General features: G+C 38.5%; 1 protein-coding gene across 2 annotated transcripts in view; it reads right to left on the bottom strand.

Annotated features, from left to right (window-relative positions):
• The window catches only part of LOC132832348 (cadherin-12-like), a 649,932-nt gene that overhangs the window by 289,041 nt on the left and 339,390 nt on the right, over positions 1–21,501 (bottom strand). Inside the window, exon 1 of one of the 2 annotated variants that reach the window (XM_060850282.1) lies at positions 2,677–2,725. The exons of the other annotated variant lie outside the window; for it this stretch is intronic. The gene's annotated coding sequence lies outside the window, so the exon portion shown is untranslated. Of the gene's footprint in view, positions 1–2,676; positions 2,726–21,501 lie in introns of those variants that run through there. 2 annotated transcript variants of the gene reach the window in all.

The following is a 21,501-nucleotide window of genomic DNA, read 5'->3' as shown; positions in this document are numbered from 1 at the left end:
TGTCATTGTTACTGAAGCTTGCTTTCAATTCTAGATTTATTGATTGATTGAATTTAAATTCCATCTTCTTGTGTGGTGAGATTTGAACCCATGTCCCCAGAGCATTTGCCCCCGTTTTTGCATTACCAACCATTTACTACACTACCAGAGCCATATAAATTTCTCCAACTATTTTCTTCTATAGATAGATAGTAGATTGACTGACTGGTGTATCATTTTCATGTTACTATCTTATGGAATACTGAGTTTAAGAGTCTTGCTTTATAGATTGTATCCATCTTCATTGGCTGATGTTTGGCTGACAAAATGGCAGGTGGGCCTGTTTTAATATTTGACTTTGTATTGCTTGTGGGATACTGTCCTGATGGAAGACTACCACAAAACAAATTCAAGATTCAGGCAGTGATTTTTCTTTTAACCTTTATTGTTTTGTTAAGCAGCGAGAGATGCAGGGCAGTAAAGGTTAAATTACAGCAAAACATGCACCGTTCTGTCTCTTTATGTCTCAGATCTGACCAAAGGCTTCATTTTAAAAAAAAATGAAAACCAAGAACAGCCTTCATTGTGGAAAAGACACATCCGTTTTTTTGACAAGTTCATTACTTTGATAGGAGAAAATTTATCAGATCATACAAGATAAACTTTGCCTTTTGACTAAGTGGGAATAGCGATTTGTATTGTAAAGGGAAGAAATTTAATGATAAATTACTTACAATGGTTCCTTCGTCATAATGCAGTATTTGGCCCTTTCCCAGGCACTGTTAAAGTGAGAGTTTACTCTATTATAAATAATAAAAGGTACTTGTGAGAGAGTCAAAGGAACTGTCCTGTCAAGATTGAGTTGTTACCAATTGAATTTCTATATTAGCAATTCATCTGTCAATAATGACTTCTACATCTTTTTTTATACAGCATAAGTTTAGCTTGAGAGGGCAAATCTCAAAAAGCAGTGAAATGCTACCAACTGCAAACCAGTGCATCATCTCCAAAGTAAACTGGCTTTATTATCTTCCGACACAACATTATCCCACTCAACTGGCAACATGCCATAAATGGATGCATTCAGTAGATTCACTGGCACATACAACATTGCGTCTGGGTGACCAAACAGGCTCATGGCAATAGTTTATTTCAACGGTAGGTCCACATTATAATAATTCTTTCTGTCAGCTCCAAGACTGGCAAATGGAAGGGCTGGAGGTAAGGATCAAATTCTGCTCTTTAGCAACGAAAAGTCTTTTCATTGGGCATGTCATTTAACCCTTTGTGGATCATATTCATGTTTTACGACTCTTTAGACATTTACTGTACGTAATATATCAAAGAAAAACAGCTTTATTTTAAGATTATTCCTTAGACTTGTTGAATTTTTCTCATTCTGCCTTGATTAACATCAATAAAAAGTATGGGAGGTGATCAATGTTACATCAGGTAAAACAACATCAGGCAAGTTGGAAAGCTGAAACAAAATTGAGTAAGTTTACTAAACGGTATAACCCAATCTGCCTATTGAGAGTTACAAATCACACAACACCAGGGTTACAGTCCAACAGGTTTATTTGAAAGCACTTTCAGAGCACTGTTTCTTCATTAGGTGATTCCACCTATTGGAAGAACTGTGCTCCAAAAGCCAGTGCTTCCAAATAAACCTGTTGGACTATAACCTGGTGTTGTGTGATTTTTAATTTTGTACACCCCTGTCCAACACCAGCATCTCCAAGTCATGCCTGTTGAGAAGCTTTTATAAGCTGTCTTCTAAACTCCTCAAATGATTAGCAGATTTGTAACTGCCTCCTAAGTTACATCTTAAGATTATTTTCTCAGTAGATAAAAGAAAGCTGAGAAACAGGCAAAAGAATTCACCAGAGAGAGATATCTGAGTAATCACACACCTAATCTGAGATAGGTTGAACTGACCATCACTAAGGCGCTATCTTCTGTTTAAAACTAAGATTCTGTAAAGATTAATAATAGAGATGAACTAAAACCCAACAAAAAAGACTGGGAAGTACAATTGCTGGTTGTGCTTAACCTCCATTTTGAAGTATACAGGACATGTCAAACCAGGATGGGTCATTCACAAGTTTTATAGGTTCTTTTTCTGGGAAATTTTTCAAGAGCTTTGTGATCAAAATGTAATGTTTAAAAAAGGGGAGTTTATCAATAAGTTGTGAACCATCCATATCATTGGCACGTGCCATCTTCTTCTCACACTGGTTGGCAGAGAGTTCTATCTGTTATGAAGTGAGTGTACAGTCTTTGCAGTTCAGTCCTAACTAAGCAGATAGCCACACCTAGGACTGTGTCAAAATATTTCAGTAACATTTTCCAAAGTGCTAACCCTAATTCAACAAGAAACAATGGCTTAATGCATTCAAAGAACATCCAACAAACAGCAGCTGTACAGAAGAGAATAAATTGCTTGATTGGTCAACAGAGAGAAAATGTTCTGTTTTCAACAGAATATCAAACAATAGCCTGTTTGTGAAGGTAGAGCATGTTCATCTGTCTATCGAGTCTGAACTGCAAGGACAAAATGCTGTTGGACCATTGCAGAACAAACGCAAAACACCACGATGCAATACAACAAAGCAAAACGTCAACTCCAGCCTCTAGTCTAACAGTACTTCTGCACTAAACCTCTGAAATGCAGGCATCCAGATGAGAGGCACTTACCTTAATTGAAGCCCTCTGTTGATGGAGCTGTGTATTCGAATACAATCACCAGTGTTTATTTTGAGTCGAGTCCCTCAATATCGAGGCTGGTCTTCACATGAACTTCACTGTGTTTAAAGTAGAAAGACGGAACCAAATTCCTTTGAGAACCCAGGGCCGATTGAACGCACCATGTTTCATTTAGATGTTTGTACATGAAGCAAGACAGCCAGCCTGCTCCGACTCGGAGCTGCCTGTTCTCCTAAGCATGGGGGAGGGGGGGTGGTGGGATGCTCATTGACCTGATTAATGCATTTTAAAACATAACATCTCTGGAGCAGAGTTTCTTGGTCACTGTAGATATTTCTGTGGGAAGGCTGGTTCATTTGGGAATTCTGTCTGTCTGTCTCACACTGCTGGCTTTGCAGCGGGTGTGCAGAGGAGATGGTTAGTTAAAGTGAGCACTAATCATGAAGAATTTGTCCCCATGCATTGGACGGTCCTGATATACTGTGATATAACCAGAAAGATTATTTGGAACCACTAGCTGTGATTATGACTGTGTTCGATAATAGCCCGCATCGGTCTGGTCCAAAGACACACTGAACAATTCATGTATTAATAAAACCTTCAGTGCAGCTGCAAACGGACTTAGAATACAATTCGAGTTCTTAAAACAAAATTGAAACGAAAGGATTGAAAATAGACATATAGCCAAAGAGAATTAACAAAATATATCTGCCTTCCTGTTGTCATAATAACTAAGTAGATAAATATTCAAGCACATATACTTACAGACTGGAAAAGCCCAGAGAATCCATTCTTCTGATCCAGTGGTGTTATGCTACACACACTGTTCTTCAACAGAGATAATTTCAAAGATAAGTCAAGCTGAATATACTCAGCACCATCGGCCGCTGGCTCCACAACTGCCATTTAAGAGAGTTTAGCAGCATTTTCTTATTTTGCCTTAACACATTCTGGACACAGTTTTCCAGGAGTCAATTTAGATAACGTGCTGGAATGACATCACAGACAACTTTCGCACCCTCCTGTGAACATCACACTTCAGTACCACCAGCTGCCAGTTTATCAAGGACCACAGCAGCTCAATCTATACGAGAATATACTTTTGCTTCTGTCAATCCTCCTTTTATCAGCAGTAGTTCAATGAAGAGAAAGTTACTTCAGCTATTAACGTGCTGCAGAGAAGCAGCTGACACTAGGAGACATGTCGACAGCTTTCAGGCACAGTAAACCATCCTGTAAATCATTAAGATTATTATTGGTTAGCAGGGAGTGCTCCAAAACTCTAATCTAATCTTGGTTTTACATGATGGGTTTAATTTTTTGAGTTCAGCCTGGGAGCTATATTATTGGAGCCCCTTTCCATTAGATTACAAACCCAGAATTACTCCCCACAGTCCATGATTTAACTGTGATGGATCATTACATCTTCCCACGCAGAAGGAGGCCATTTGGTCCATCATAACACTGTTGGCTCTTTGAAAAAGCAATCTGTGAATTAATGTACCTTGCAAATGTTTAAACTTCCTACAGTCTCGTTTGCCATAGATTGCCTTCTGCACTTATATAACATATTGAATTGCATTTATGCTCTTAGAATTTTTAAGATTGTTTTACAATTTATATTGGGAATAGATGATGGTGAAATAAGAGTGTATGGGAAGACCAAATCATTACATCGGATGATTTAGCAATGAAAAATAGCTGTTTGTATCATATGAAACCATGATTTTCACAAGGGAAAGAGTGAACTGTTGGTAATATTAACCATGGAGAGCTTACTTCACTTTTGAATGACATTCTTTTAGTCCACAGGTATGTTTCCTGTTTATTATTTTGTAAAGTTTATGATCTCCACTAAAACAGTGGGGAGAGGAATATTACATCAAGCCATTGGACATGCAGCTGCTTATATCAATCGCACTGCTTTCCAGGAAAATGATGTCAGGGTAAAGGATTCAGTTACAATCCAGCTAATATCTAATTATTTTCCTGGACCTAAGCTTTAAGGTGACACAGTTTCTGTAAAAGAAGTTGCATCTTTTAGTTCCCAATGCCCAAGTGCAGATTTAACTTAATTAACATATGGTGAAAGGTAACATTTACTTTTGATTGGATTATAGATATATGTCAAAGTTATAACACACAAGTGTAAGCCATTTTATCAAATCTGTCTATCACTATTCACCATCAAAGCGAATAATTATTTCCAATCAGATTTGCCCATCCTCTGATCCTATATTCCTCCAATTGTTTCACTTCCATTTCCCAAGCCAATAACCTCATCCTCAATGTTGAAATAGATTTAGAATCATAGATTCTCTACAGTGCAAATAAAGGCCATTCAGCCCATTGAGTTTTCACCGACCCTCTGAAGAACATCCCACCCGGATCCACCCCACCACCTTATACCCACTGCACATTGCAGGGAATTTTTAGCACAGCCAATCCACCTGGCATACACATCTCTGCTCAGTGGGAAGAAACGGAGTTCCCAGAGGAAATCCAGGCAGATATGGAGAGAATGTACAAACACCACACTGTTTATAGTATAACAGAACCTGAATTACGTGATTTGACATGGTGATAGAATCTAGTCATTGTCTCCATTGTATTTTTAACATTAAATTTACACAACAATTTTGATGCATCAATGATTGTCAGGGCCTCAAACAATGTTGGATCAGAGCTTAGCCCCAATGTCCATTTGGGAACAGAAAGCGGATGGGTGATTCCAATAACAGATAGTGAGGAATTCATGAGGTAAAAATGATGACTGCAGATGCTGGAAACCAGATTCTGGATTAGTGGTGCTGGAAGAGCACAGCAATTCAGGCAGCATCTGAGGAGCAGCGAAATCGATGTTTCAGGCAAAAGCCCTTCATCAGGAATAAAGGCAGAGAGCCTGAAGCATGGAGAGATAAGCTAGAGGAGGGGGGGGGGGGGGGGGGGGGGGAGTAGCTTGTCCTACGCCTATCTCCTTTTCCATCTATCCACTCCACCCTCTCCTCCCGAACCTATCACCTTCATCCCCTCCCCCACTCACCTATTATGCTACTCCACCCTCCTCTAGCTTATCTCTCCATGCTTCAGGCTCTCTGCCTTTATTCCTGATGAAGGGCTTTTGCCCGAAACATCGATTTCGCTGCACCTTGGATGCTGCCTGAACTGCTGTGCTCTTCCAGCGCCACTAATCCAGAATCTGGTTTCCAGCATCTGCAGTCATTGTTTTTACCTCATTGGATTTTAACCCTACTGCGAATCCTCTTGCAAGGATGCCTGCCTTGAAGAAGTTTTCCTCCTCTCTCTACAAGAATCTCAGGGAGTCCCTCTCCCACTGCAACTCCCAGGTCATTTCCTCTGCCCTGAAGCTCTTCAGCACTGTCCCCATGACCTGTCTGGACTTGTCCTACCTGCCTATCTCCTTTTCCACCTATCCACTCCCCCCTCTCCTCCCTGACCTATCACCTTCATCCCCTCCCCGACTCACCTATTGTACTCTATGCTACTTTCTCCCCAGTGTTGATCTCGCTGCTCCTTGGATGCTGCCTGAACTGCTGTGCTCTTCCAGCACCACTAATCCAGAAAATGAGGAATCTATGCTTTCCAGCCTCTGCTAATCTGAACAGGAAGGTTTCAGTTCATGTTCCCAGGGGATGGGGATGTGGGAGGGAAAACTTGTGAACCTTCCCAGGTTTGCTCGCTGAGACCCTATACAGACAACAAGCAAAGCTAATGTCATTTACAAAATACCGCGCAAGAACTGTAACAAACACTACATTGGACAAACTGGCAGAAAACTAGCCACCAGGATACATGAACACCAACTAGCCACAAAATGACATGACCCCCTCTCACTAGTATCCTTACATACGGATGAGGAAGGACACCATTTTGACTAAGACAACATATCCACCCTAGGACAAGCCAAACAGAGACATGCATGAGAATTCCTAGAAGCATGGCATTCTAACCAGAACTCTATCAACAAACACATCCAGTTAGACCCCATCTACCACACCCTGAGAAAAAAAACAGGAAATGACATCACCACGGGAAGTGACATCACCAACCCAAAGAAACCCAAACCTATAAATAGAAAGCAGGAATTATCAAGAGTGCTTCGCCTGGAGGCCCACTGAAGATGTTACCTAGTAGGGTGACAAAATGTCTGGAAATGAACCTTGCAGCTCAGCGAGCGAACCTACATCCAGAATCTCAACATGAGCTACAAATCGTCTCAAAACTTCACTAACTCATACCCTACCTCGGATCCCACTCAGAGATTGCAACAATTTCCAAGCCTCAAAATGGTGAGACTATGGAAAAAGAAGTTTAAAATCTGTGATAATATCAGATCCAGCTGAGACATTCAAGAAGGCATTATCTGATTATTTTGTTAATGTGCAAAGGTATGCAGAAAAGGTTGGAAGATGACACTAAAGCATGATCCTCATTTGGAGAGCTGGTGCAAACATGATGGACTGAATGGCCTCCAACAGCACCATCACAATTCTGTAATTCTGTGGGAATGTCATATGATCTATGTTTGTATTAATCACAGAAATAATGTGATTGATGAAAAGCATTGGGTTAATTAGACAATAGGAGGTACTGAGGACTGCAGACACTGGAGAGGCACAGCAGGTCAGGCAGCATTCGAGGAGCAGAAAAGTTGATGTTTTGGGCAGGACCCTTCATCAGGACTGGGGAGTGGGAAGAAGGCTGTGAAATAAATGAGGGAGGGGGTGGGTCCAGGGTAAAGGAAGTTGGGAAGGTGATGTCAAGATACAAAATCTGGGTTTGGGAAATGATAGTACTGAGCCAGTTGACAGAAGTAAGCTGAGTCTCAGGCATGTCAGAATTCAGAATAATGGGCTGGATGTGAGACTTACAAATGAGTTGATCTCATAGCTACATGGAGCATAAAGACTGTGCTCAGTTCAGTCTTCCTCTGAGGATGGAGATAGAACAATGATGAAGGTGCACATTCTTTTTCCAGGAACTTATCAGGAGAGTTCTGGTAATGCAGAGGACAGATGGAAGAATCTGATTCATTTGCTTGATGCCACAAGCAGAAAGAAAGTCAACGTTTTAAGATGAATCAAGGGTCACCATTTGGAAATGAGGCCATTGCAGGAATCTGTTGGTTTCTGCAGTCAGGAGTGGAACTCTGAAAGGGCATTACCATGGAGACAGACCACTGAGCAGAGACAATGGAGGAAAATAAATTGTTAATGGACGTAGATCGGCTAAGGTGGATTAGCAGAGGTAACGTACTGTGTAGAAAACACACATACTGTCACTGGTGACTATAGCTAACTCGCTTTACTGGTTGAATGATCAATTCAAACAGTGGACCAATTCTCAAAAATACTCCCAGTAATGGGTTACAGACCAGAATCTCAAACTAGCTAATGCAGCTGGAAAATAACATGGTGAATTCCAATCCTCCAAGAAAGTGTTCAGGACCCAGAAAATTCTCAGAGCTCACTCACTCAACTGCCATAATATCACTGGAAATGCAGCTCAGATGAATTCAGGGTTCTTATTGCAATATTAATCAGATACAACTTATGATCTTTTTTCTGGTTCCGACTTTTGTATCAGTGTTTGTAGTTAAAGTCAAATTAATCTAAGCTGCAAAATTTCGCAGTCTCACTTCAGGTCCTGGGATATGAGAGGCTATCAGCAGAATTGTAACCACAGTATTGGGGTTTATTAAACAGCTGTGGTTGACAATGACTAAACGTAAGCTATATTTATTGATAGAGGCAAAGCCAATCACATTATGCTCTGTCAATTTATTATTACAATATTAGTGCCCCTGTCTGAGGGTCTTAAATCATTTCTGGCAGCATTCTCTGCCAAGGCTCATTGTAATGCTTATTTCAACACTTCAGACTAGCACTGATAATGACACACAAGCTGCAGGTACCAGATGTAGTTGGCAATGTCAGTTTTATTTTAAGTGTTTACTTCTAAACATTTGGACACAAAACATCTATCTCTGACCAAAATAATTATTTTTACTGTAAACGAGCCATACAAATCCGTATCATAAATAAACTAGTGGAATAACTCACTCGAGAAGAGGGGAATACAGGAGCATACTCCAACGTCTAATGCTAAGAAACAGACAACAAGCCAAGCAGGTTGTGTTTTGTTGAGATCACTCTGTGGACCACCTTCCTGTCTCCCACCAATCTCTGGTGGTTATTCTATATGTCTACATTACTAATAGCACAGCTGTGCTCCTCAATATGACTGTCAATATGTCCAAATATTTGTTTGAAAGCTATTCTCCATGGGAACAATGGATAATGGAAAGATCTTGCTTGTCAATGTGGCATTTCTAGTTCTTCAGTTACAGTCAGAGACTGATAACATGAGTCCACTGATATCCCCTCAAAACTGTGGCAGCTGCTTTCTGACTCTGAACCAGTGACATTAAAGACCTTTATTAACAGAATGGCCCAATCAATCATTAAGTGATTTTGAGCATCAGTGTAAAAATCAAAACTCACTGTCCGCACAACAAAATCATTAAAATGCTGTTTTACCATGAGGAATAATTAGCGTATTCTGTACAAATGCTTATTTCCTGCTGATTTTTATTTTGTTTTATGATTTTTATCTATGATTACACAGTACTTAGATTCAGAAGCATCAGTCTCCCTTTTTTTTTGAAGATCAGGATTTCATGAAATGATCCAGCATCAAGAGTTTCAGGTTTACTGGGATCAGAGTTTGTTACAAACATACAGTTTTTTTAGTCACCAATCCATCCATAAGCAGGAACATTTCTCAGTGCAGTATCAGTTCTATATACACCAACGGTTTTATGGTGCACCAACAAATCTATAGCTAACACATTTTTCGAGGCATTGACATTTCTGGAGGCACCAAACAAACCTCCAAGCACTAAACTTTCCAGAGGTTCCCACGACTTAATAGATACCAACAGTTCTCCAGGCACCATAGATTTATAAGTACTCACTGCTCTCTTTGTACCAACTAATTTATATGTCACAATATTTCGAGAGGCACCTACAGTTAGAGAGGCACCCACCATTTGTTTGGCTTCCACAGTCTATGGACACCAACAAGTCCATGCGTACCCATCATGTTCTAAGTACCAACAGATTCACAGCCAGCTTTCTAAGCATCCACAGTTCTATAGACACCAACTGTTTCTTGGGCACTAACAATTCTAGAGACATTTTGGGGACCTTTCTTACTGTTACTTACAAGTGGTCATTCTGTGTGTGATTTTTATATGTGGTCGAACCAATCATTGAAGGTGGATTCCAATGCAATAAAGTCAAATGCAATGGTTAGCTCTCATTTCTAGATGGTAACTTTCCATATTGAGTCACTGAATAGTAATCAGTAACATGTAATGGTTCCGAAGGGGTTAGCATTCAGCTTATTTTGGCTGCATACATTTTACTGATGTCTCAGGCAATGTGTGGTTGGAGGAAAGAGTTCTACAAACAAACAGGGACAGGGAGACTGGCCACTAGGTTATTCTCACCTGAACTTGAGGGGTTCCATGCAGCAGTATTGTAGCCAACTTGGTGCAGACCAGAGATTAAATCAATGGCTACTTCAGGTCAGCAATTCAGCATCAAACTATATGGGCCATTCAGTGACAGAGGCATTGAAACAACAGATTGCTGCCTCGTTGTAAAATTGAATTTGCTCTGAGTGGTTATATCCATAGATCAAAATAATAATTAGCTGTGGGCACTGAAAATGAGCTAAATGGAATGGAAATAATTCACTGTTCTTTAAACACACGGACACCTTATGTTCTGACATCAGTGGGTTGTTTATTCTTGACTAATCCTCATCCCTTTCTTAATAATACATTAATGGACTGAACCTGAATCCTAGCAGGTAGCCATCATTAGGATTAATCATTGATCCTCTCCATGAGGACATGGCAAAGTGGATGAGCAGATTGAAAAACAGAGCCATCCAAAACAGCTTTCAAAAGACTGCTTCTGATCCTTTTAGATTATTATAGCAGGACACGTAGGAAAATGTCATAAAAATATCACCTTCAGTTCAGGGAGACTGTTGTTAAGGGGAGTACAGATGAATTAATAATGTTTTATCACTCTTATGCTCCAATTTTGATGTTTTATCAGCAGCTGCAATTACTGCTGGCAGTGGATGACTAGAGAAATGAAACCTGAGTTTTCTGATTTGGAGAAGCAAAATGTGTATTCTTTAACTTCGGGCACTAATAATGTTTGTTGTTGCCCATTTACTTAATATCACTGACACTAATCTATAAAGTGGAAATCCAGGAGGTGCATATCTGAATAAAAACTGAAATAACTGTGGATGCTAGAAATCAAACAACAACAGAAATCGCTGGAAAAGCTCAGCAGGTTGGACAGCATCTGTGGAGAGAAATCAGAGTTAACCTTTCAGGTCCAGTGACCCTTCCTCAGAACTCTGATGTACAACAGAAGTGTCCTCACTGTATTGATCTGTACAATCATTGTTTGAGAATGGTGATTGCCCTTGCTAAAATAACAGCCAGAAAATTAGTAGGGAAAAGCATTAAGTATTTATCAGCTGAGGTGATGGGCAGTAATTTTCAAGTTTCTAAGCCGATGATGGTTTCCAATATATTGTGGAGGATTTTGTAGAGGCTGCACTATTTTGACTTCAAAACTACAAGTCAAAAAAAGAAAGTTTATGCAAGGAAAGCACTATCAGAAGTTGTAAGAATATATAAAAGTCTAATAATTTTTATTAATTTCATTGATGGTTTTCCTGACCTATTTAAATTCTGAACTTTTTCAGTCACTTGAATCTCTGAACTTCTTATTTATCTGGTTGCTGCATATTGTACAGTGCTGACTCATCTTCAAGACAATTTTCTTTCCAGTAGCAAATGTGAACTAATTTGAATTTCTCACAGTTAAAATTCAATATCAGTTATTTTAAATCACCAAGATATGGTTGCATTATTGCGTCTTTAAGTTATAACTGAAACCAGAAGAGAACATCTTAAAACGAGGGATATGATTTGGCCTCTGACTCATTAGTTAATCATACATTCATGCTACTCCATATCTTAAATGAGTATCTTGTTGGTGCAACAGGCTAGAAATTAGACTCAAAACCTTCAGATTCCTATGGATTACACAACAAATATTATTTTCAGGATATAGGGCTCATGTGAACCTATTTCAGCTGGTTTTGTAAATGTACCCGAGAGATCAGAATATTTAAGAAAAACATTTATATGATGCAAAATAAAACTGGAATAACTGAAGATGCTGGAAATCAGAAACCAAAACAAGAATTTCTGGAAAAACTCAGCAGGTCTGGCATCATCTGTGGAAATAAATCAGAGTTAATGATTCGGGGTTTAGTCAGAAGTGATGTATTTAGTTTCCATATCAGAATGTAGAATGCAGTACCTCATAAACAACAGATAATCAAATTAATTGTGTTTTAATGCATTAAACACTGCATTTTTCTGCTTTTCTTTAGGAACTGAAATTAATAATCTTTGATAATATGTCACTCCCTGAGTAGTGGATGACATTTGTATAAGCTAAGAGGTAAGTTGGATCCATTGCAAAGTATGTAACACCTGACTGACCTCTACTTTCAAGACACACTGGCAAAACCTTTCACGTGGAATAGTTTGAAATTCATTCCAAGTGTCCTCCTGGCAAATCTTGAGCAATATCAGCAGAATCATGACTCGATTACAACAGCCCTTCTGTGCTATGTTGTCTTGACAATAGACACTGAAGTAAGATTTACCATCGACTCCGTACAATATTGACTTACTTTATTGTCGACAGCTGTAGATTTTATGTCCGTATCAACTCATTGACTGACATCATTATAGATAAAAGTAATGCCAATAGATATCATTAAAATGGTCTAATTACCTTTGGTAATATTTTAGCTGTGAAGTTATGTGCGTATGTGATTCATAAACGGGTACAATCATGTTCAGCTCGAAGCAACCTATGAGTGAATGAGCAAGCATACATTATATTGATTTCGTGCCCCATCAATAGAGAGTCAACTTTATATATCTGAAAGCACATTTTATGTCAGAATACATTTTCTTCTTTAATTGTGGTTTGTTACTATACTCCAATGCACTGTTGAGACTAGACCTCAAATCTTTATCAGTGTCTAAGTATATCCTGCTAAATTACCAATAGTACTAGCTACATCCATTTGATAGTGCAACAGATATTTTCTTCCAAATGGAAAGCAAGTTCGTGGATAGAGAGTAATGTAACACATTTGACAGTGGGCACTTGCTAAGTAAAGCAGTGATACCAAATTTAAGTTAGTGTTCATTCCCCTTCCCCCTCAATGACACTTGGCTAATGCTTAAGTGGTTTATTGAACCTTCCAATTTTTTCATCTGTTCCAGCTTGCAATGCATCAATTTGTCTTTCTCTAAAGTACAAAAGACTCGCAGCTCTTTGATAAGATTGGGCTTTGAATGTTTAGTGGGATATTATTTGATTAAATATCACTTTCCTGAAACATCGGTTTAACTGATGAATTCAAAAGGTGTTCAGTGGCAATTTTGCTTCATTTTAATTACTAAATATAAGGGCACCCAGCAGAAATCTCAGCGAATTTGATGAAATCTACTATTATTTTCAGAAAGGATCCGTTAACAAATAATGGTTTGTAACACTGTGGTGTGTAGTTACTTCAGGAATCATTGAACAAATATTGAACTTAAAAACCACCCAGAATTTAAGAAGTGCATGTTCATAAATTACATTTCCAACTGAAGGTTTATTTTAAAAAAAATTTCAGCAGTTACTTGTTTTAATAAAAATGAATGAGTTTTTGATATTTCCACAATGCCACCAGAATCGCCAACTTGACATGAAAATACGCTTGATACAGTCACTGGGAAAAGTGATACCAGTACGTGTTGTCGTTCAGCACTAATCCTGTGAATTAAAATGATATCTCATGGCCAAGTGAAATTTAAATACTGCAGATGTTGGAATACTGAAATAAAAGCAAAGAAAAAACTAGAAACACTCAATATATTAGGCATCAGCTGCCAAGAGAGAAAAGACACCTTAAAAGTTAACTCTAGTTTTCTCTCCATAGTATGCTTATGTTTTAATTGTAAACTAGTTGTAACTATTTTTAGACCATGTAGAAATATGAACAAGAGTAGGCCATTCAGCTCCTCAATCTGCTGTACCATGAAATAAGGTAATGGCTGACTGATGTTCTTCATATCCACTTTCCTGTATTTTCCCTGTAATCCCAGATTCCCCACATACTTAAGGATTTATTTATTTCAGCCCTGGCATTTTTGACATGTTCAGCAAAGAGTATGAAGGGTTTGGAACCTAGATGAAAAGATAAATATTAAGGTACGCATTACCTATGATTTAATTGATTGGTAACAAGTATCTCCTGATTGATTTATATTTATTCCCGTGTTCCAACATGTACTGATGACTATTCTCCAATTTAGTTTCCGTCTCTGATATAATACCATCACGGCTCTTATTGAAGTCAAAAGCAACATTGCATGTCATTTTGACATGTGAATTATCCCTCTCTTTGTAGTTGTATGGAAGCTTGTAACCTGATCACAAAAATAGCTTTCTCTGCACTTTTCCTTAAGCACCAAGAAGCACATTCTCTTTGCAGTCATCTAGAAATACTCTTTAGCTGTCTGGATCCCAAATCTTTCATCTTAGAGGTCAATAGACATTTTATGGCACATCAATGTACAACCCAACAATCTCCATATTTTTCTGGGAGTTTGGAGATTCACAGGTACGGATTTTCAGTCCTGAAGTATGTGTGCAAAGTTGAAAAATGTCCCAAGTCACTGAAACTCCCCCACTTGAAGGAGTAACAAGATTTTTGTTTGGGCTGGGGGAGCACATACTAACAGGAACTGGTCTATTGGACTATTGTCCATCTATCCATAAGAAGCTGCCAGCGAGTTGCTGCATAACTTAGTTAGGTGGTTAATAGCTTTGCCTTGGTGTTCTAGAACATCTTCCTTGTGGTTGTGTTTGATATCAGGCGCTCTAGCCCTCCTCTCTCGCACTCTTTTATCTCACCGTCCACTCACCATGCTCCATCCACGTCAACCCAGACATCCAACCAGCTCCCCATAGCCTTTGATATCCTCCAGACAAACATATTTCCCTACTCTTCCACACCATCCCGTGTCAACTTATTACCAACTCATACAAACACATGACTCCTCCCACCTGCCAACCTTTATCCTTACATTTTCCATTTTAACTTATCTCCAATCTACTTGCACTGGTAAAGAGATAATCTTAAAACAATTTCTCACCAGTTAGAATGTCAGACAATTGTGAAAACTTCTGACAATTAATTGCATTTGCCAAAAAAAACCTGCTTGGAATTCAGTTGATGTAAAAAGAATAGCATTGATAAGTGTTGAGCTTATGAAAAGTAGTAAATTTATTTTGTCTTTATAAAGTGTTTTGCTTTTGGCCTTTTACAACAAAGAAATAAATGTAGAAGGGTACAATAATGTAATTTTGAATTAACAAAGGTACACATTTATTGCAAATGTCCAATCAGTAATACAACTAATCAACTTATTAAAAATAACCAAATTTAATTTGTCTCAATTTTACAATGAACTGAATTGCAGCTACATAATCTCACTGGCCCATAATTTGTTGTTAAACTTATGAAGATGTTAAGAGAACTCAACATGATTTATACATAAATGCTACCGTAACCTTGTGCGTGGAACAGATATTTTATTTAACTTGGAAATCTCAAAGTTGCTGTCAGATTTGCAATACACTCCACCATTAATTTTACAAGAACAACATCCTAGTGCCGTGCTCACCACTGAAGTGCATCGAATGTGAAATGATTGTACTCCCACAGTAAATAAAAAATGAATTTCACCATGGAAATTTAGATTTGACTATTTCAATCTAAGTACCCTTCAAATGATGTGAAAATTGTTAATTAATTACAGTCACCCTCTCTGGCACTGATGTTGAAAATTCAAATATTGCAAACTTTTACTTTACTCATGTTATTCTCTTTCAATTATAATTCAAACTTTCTTTCACTTTCTTGTGACAAGGGCTTTACCAAAACTAATCCACTCACATCCGAAGGGTTGACAACTAGACCCAAAACCCAGTTATCAGCTAAGTTTCCTTTTCAATGGTAATGTCATAACTCAGTCATGGCAGTAGCTAATCAGTACGCAAACATTGATCTTTTCATCTGGGTTCCAAATCCCTTAATGCTGCTAATTTAACAAATTCTCAATTTGAGAGCTTTAAGAAAGAAAAAACATGTTTACATTCTTGTGCTATCCAATTCTCCTTGCCCCATTACCAGTCAGCAAATTGGCAGCAATTTATTAAAAGCATCTAACTGACATTAGATTTCTAATGGCTGACCGTGTTTGATGTCCTATCTTCTGCATCTAAACCAAACTTATCTTAGCTACCATCAGTTCTGAGGAAGGGTCACTGGAGCCCAAAACATTAACTCTGGTTTCTTTCCACAGATACTGCCAGACCTACTGAGTTTTTCTAGCAATTTCAGTTTTGTTACTGTCAAAATCCTTCTGCAGCAAATAATAAAGGGAAGGGAGCCATTTGTAAGGAGGGAAAGAAGGAGTAACAGAGAGAGAGATGGGAGACGAGGAAAGAACACCTTGCACCTGTATAATATTTTCATGACACCTAGGTATACCAAAACTTCTAGAGTCAGATAAATTCTCATTGAAAGGTATTCATTGTTACAGTGTAGCAAACCTGGCTGCTATTTGTACACAGCACGCACCCACAATCAGCCATGTGATGATAGAAATGTCAAAAATAAGACCGGGGTCGGCCTTTCAGCCCATCAACCCTCCTCTGCCACTCTTATCAGTGAGGTGGTTAATAGGTTTGCCTTGTTGTTCATGCCCGACCTTTAACTAATAACCATACTCGGTGCTCTCTCATCATATCCTTTGATGATTTTAGTCACGAGAAATCGATCTTTCCTTTTAATTTGGAATTGAGAACTTGTTTTGTTTTTTTCTTCTGATGCTGATTGAGAGATAAATATTTTCCAGGAAATCAAGAAAATGTCTCAGCTGTTCCTCAAAGTAAAAGGCTATTTCTTCATGCACAGATACATGTGTTGCTAGCTGATATCACAGACCAAATCTGCACATTTTGATCTTATTGTTCCTTTCAAGTTCATGTGATCTTTTAAATTTACCTGAGCAAATGGGGCTTCTGTTTAACGTGTAATCTAAAAGGCACCACCTTCAACAGTGCAGCACTCCTGCGGTACTGCAATGAACAGCAGTGTTCAAATCTTGGGGACATCCAAAATTACAGCAGCATAATCAACAACCTCAATACAATCCCATCCAATACTGCAAATGCATACAATGCTGAATATGTCTTCTGCTAAAACTATTCAGGGAATTTTAATAGATCCATTGATATATTTGACTGAAATAAAATAAACTGTACACATTAAGATCATTGGTTTTCTGTTTTGTAAGAGATCAATATTTGTTACTTTTTTAACCATGGATACAAGTGACAGAAGCTGCACTCAGGATTTCCATGAATTATAGCAGTAATTACAAAGCCTGCATAAGTAATTGAATTCTCTGAAATATAGCCCACAGAGGAAAAGGCCCAAGTCAGATCCCAGGAGAAGCTTATTCCAGGAATGCATCACTTGATATTAAAAAAAACTATAAGGTTGAAAACTGGAATGTTAACACACTTAAAAATTGACCTTATGGAAAAAAAATGCTTACGAAACATGCAGTTAACAATCCTTTTAAATTCATTCCCTTCATTTAAATCTCAAGCTGATCTGCAGGTCCACAGCGTGGTTAATGAGGGAGCTCTTAAGAATGAATGGAGTAGAGGTTTCAAATGATCCTCACCAAGTTACAGCAGCAACCACTGTAAGGTTTAATTAACATCTGAATTCCCTGTCACTGAGTTGGTGAACAAAGAGATGAGGAGGTGAATGAAGGCTCCTGAAGAGATAAGCTGTTAACACAGTAATTATTACATCTCACAGCAGTCATTTCTCATTTCATTAAGATCGTGGAAGCTCTAGAAGCAGTTGTAGAATGAGAGAGCAGTGATTCTACTGTGAAAGAGAACTTCTAATTGGTAATGTTAAATGTTTTCATGTACTCCTAATGGATGGCTGAATTCATGATCAGCTCGGAGAGAACGAAAAGCCAATGGGAAAAATAAACCTTTGAAGCAGAAATATTCTGCTGAAAAGTAATTGATCTGAAATGTTAACTCTCTTTTCCTCCCTACAGATGCTGCCTGACCTGCTGAACATTTCAAATAGTCAATGTTCCTATTTGTAACTATGGCAATTGTTTTATCTTATTTTCAAACATCAGACTCCGAAATAGAAGTAACCAATGTCAGCACAAATAAGTTGCTGCAGTCACTACCTGACAACCTGACCTTAGTTATTTTCCTTTCTCCTCGGTGTTCTTCTTCGAAGATTTAATTTAAGTTGTCAAACTCAACAACTGGAACAGATTACAGTGGCAAAAGCAATAGGGAAAAAAAAATCTGCAAAGTTGCAAATTCACTGGCTCATTTACAAACATGTCAACAACAACTCCATTTCAAAAGCAATTCACTGGGTGCAAGTGTGTTTTCAGTCATTGAAAAGGTGCCAACATCGCTGGCAAGAGCAATATTTATTTCCCATCCTTAATTGTCCTTGAGAAGGTGAGTTGTCTTCCTGAACCTACACAGTCTCACTGATTGAAGGTGTGATAAGGCATCACAGAAATTCTTTTACTAGCAGGTCTTCAAATTGTATGAAGACAGTACCATGAATAAAGAAAGATGACCAAAGAAAATAAATCATGCAATGATGTCAGGAGACATCTGACAGTTGCAAGCAGTTCTTAAAAACACTGTCAGAGGAAAGGAAAGAAATGGAGAATGGTCCTACTAGATAAGTCAGATCCCAGATTGAAACGAGCTTGATAGACCCCAATTTTTCAGTGAGTTAATAAGCATGGTGGTTAATCACTGAGATAGGTTCACACTGAACTTTAGATTTTCTTTGACAACAGAATAGAAGATTATTGCACAACATAAGAAAGGAAGGAGTAATCAAATCAAGCTATCTAAATATCGAAGATGATTAGCAAGGTCCAAAACACACGGAAAACTGATGTTCAATCTGTTTCACGACACTATCTGTTTCAGAGATTCAAGTCCAGAGAAATTACCCCTGTCTCATTGCAATGATCTACTTTTCTACTTAAATTCAACTTAAACTCCTGACAGTTTCTTTGCTGTGGACTCTAAAGCCAATTCATAATTTTTTTTTCCAAACCTATCAACATGAAGTTTTCACAATTCTGAGTGACTCAATCTTAAAGAAAAACCCTGCAGATTCCTCACCAGCAGCATAATATGAGCTGAAGTAGAACACTCATTCTGGAAGTCATGATGTGGAGGAGCCGGTGTTGAACTGGGGTGGACAATGTTTAAAAATCACGCAACTCCAGATTATTGTCCAACAGGTTTATTTGGAAGCACTAGCTTTCAGAGCACTGCTCCTTCATTAGGTAGCTGTGGAGTAGGATACTAAGATACAGAATTTAAAGCAACAAATTAGTGTCATGCAACTAAAACGGTATATTGTTCCAGTTGTATGACATTATGATCTTTTACTATAAATTCTGTGTCTTATGATCGTGATGAAGGGGCAGTTCTCTGAAAGCTAGTGCTTCCAAATAAATCTGTTGGACTATAGCCTAGAGTTGTGTGATTTTTAACATTCTGGAAGACTGAACATGTGAACAGGAAAGAAGGTAGATTAGCCCTTAACACTATAGCAGTAAATCAGACCCTGATACATGTGTCTACTACGTATAACAGTATTTAGTGTTAATGTTTCATAAATAGTGTTACTTTAAATTTTAAGCCTGAAGACCGTTCTTGGCTTTGCTTTCTCCTCCACGTGTTTGTCTCAAACCCAAACCCACGATGTGCTATAGGAGCTGGAGAAGCTTTCAAATGCATGGGTGAACACTCTGTGTTTCCTCTTCAGGAACTCTTGGCTGCACACCTAGACGCAGAAGAGAAGCAGGTGACCAGCATTCTGTCTCTACCTGGACCACTTAACGTTTCCCTGTTCAGAGACCAGTGCCACTCACAAGAAGATTCTCTAGCATCCTCACTCCCACGCACATTCATGACCAAAATGAATGAAGCCCACAGATTGTAAAGTGACCTTTCAAAAGTCAGGATGTGGCTGCAGCCTGAGTATGTACACATAACATGCAACCAGCACAAAGATGCCAGGCAATCTTGGAGGCAGAGAATTGACTTAACAATATATTAGTCGGGGACAGCTACTTTGAGATCAGCTACTGATGAACTTAACTTTGGTTTGATATTGACAATTAACACTGTTCCAGAGTCATGATTTGGAAATGCCAGTGTTGGACTGGGGTGTACAAAGTTAAAAATCACACAACACCAGGTTATAGTCCAACAGGTTTAATTGGAAGCACACTAGCTTTCGGAGCGCCGCTTCTCCATCAGGTGATTGTGGAGGGCTCGATCGTAACACAGAATTTATAGCAACATTTACAGTGTGATGTACCTGAAATTATACATTGAAAAATTGATTGTCTGTTAAGCCTTTCAATCTGTTAGAATACCATGATAGTTTCACTTCTTTCATGTGTAAATCACAAAACAATTTTTTTAACAGTTCCAAAAAAATTTTAAAAAAGAAGTTTTGTGATTTACACATGATAGTTTCACTTCTATCATGGTATTCAAACAGATGAAAGACTCAACAGACAATCAAGGTATTTTTCAATGTACAATTTCAGTTACATCACACTGTAAACTTTTGCTATAAATTCTGTGCCTTACAATTGTGTCCTCCACAACCACCTGATGATGGAGCAGCGCTCTGAAAGCTAGTGCTTCCAATTAAACCTGTTGGACTATAACCTGGTGTTATGTGTGATTTTTAACATGACAGTCAACATGCAACAGAAAGAAGGATTGAGTTCCTTAAAACAACACTGAGAGATTTCGAGAAGAAAAGCATTGTGAGAACATTTGTCAATGCTCTTGAGTGAGGCTCAACATATTTCATAGATTTGTACCTTTTCTCATTAAACCTTTGTAGACAGCACAGAGCAGGAATCATTGCCTTTCAGCAGTCAACAACCAGAGGAGTCAGTATGGACTAGGATTACTGCAACTATGGATAAAACCTCAAGGGGGCGACTTGCTCAGTTTGTGAATCTGTGGTGAATTTGCTAAGTTTGAATAATGTGTTTTGCCTGAGGTTGCTGAGCTTTTGGCATTTTGCATTCCTGGGCCAATAATTAGACAATTTGATTATTAGAGAGAGAATAACAACCTGTTGTTCAAAATGAAGAATGTTTTTGAAATTGTCAAGTCATGGTGGCTTGGTGGTTAACACTGCTGCCTCACATTGCTAGGGGTCTAGGTTCAAGTCCCACCATGGATAACTGTCTGTGTGGAGTTGGTACATTCTCCACGGGTCTGTGTGGGTTTCCCCTCACAATCCAATGATGTGCAGGTCAGGTGAATTGGCCATGCTAAATTGCCCATAGTGTTAGTCAGGGGTAAATATAGGGTAGGGGAGTGGGTCCTTCTTTGAAGGGTCAGTGTGGACTTGTTGGACTGAAGGGCCTGTTTCCATACTGTAGGGAATCTAATCTTAAAAGGCATGCTCACTAATTTAATGAACATAGTGGTTGAACAC

This window comes from Hemiscyllium ocellatum, chromosome 34 (assembly GCF_020745735.1).
Source record: "Hemiscyllium ocellatum isolate sHemOce1 chromosome 34, sHemOce1.pat.X.cur, whole genome shotgun sequence".
NCBI lineage: Eukaryota > Metazoa > Chordata > Chondrichthyes > Orectolobiformes > Hemiscylliidae > Hemiscyllium > Hemiscyllium ocellatum.
This window is presented reverse-complemented; position numbering and strand designations above follow the sequence as displayed.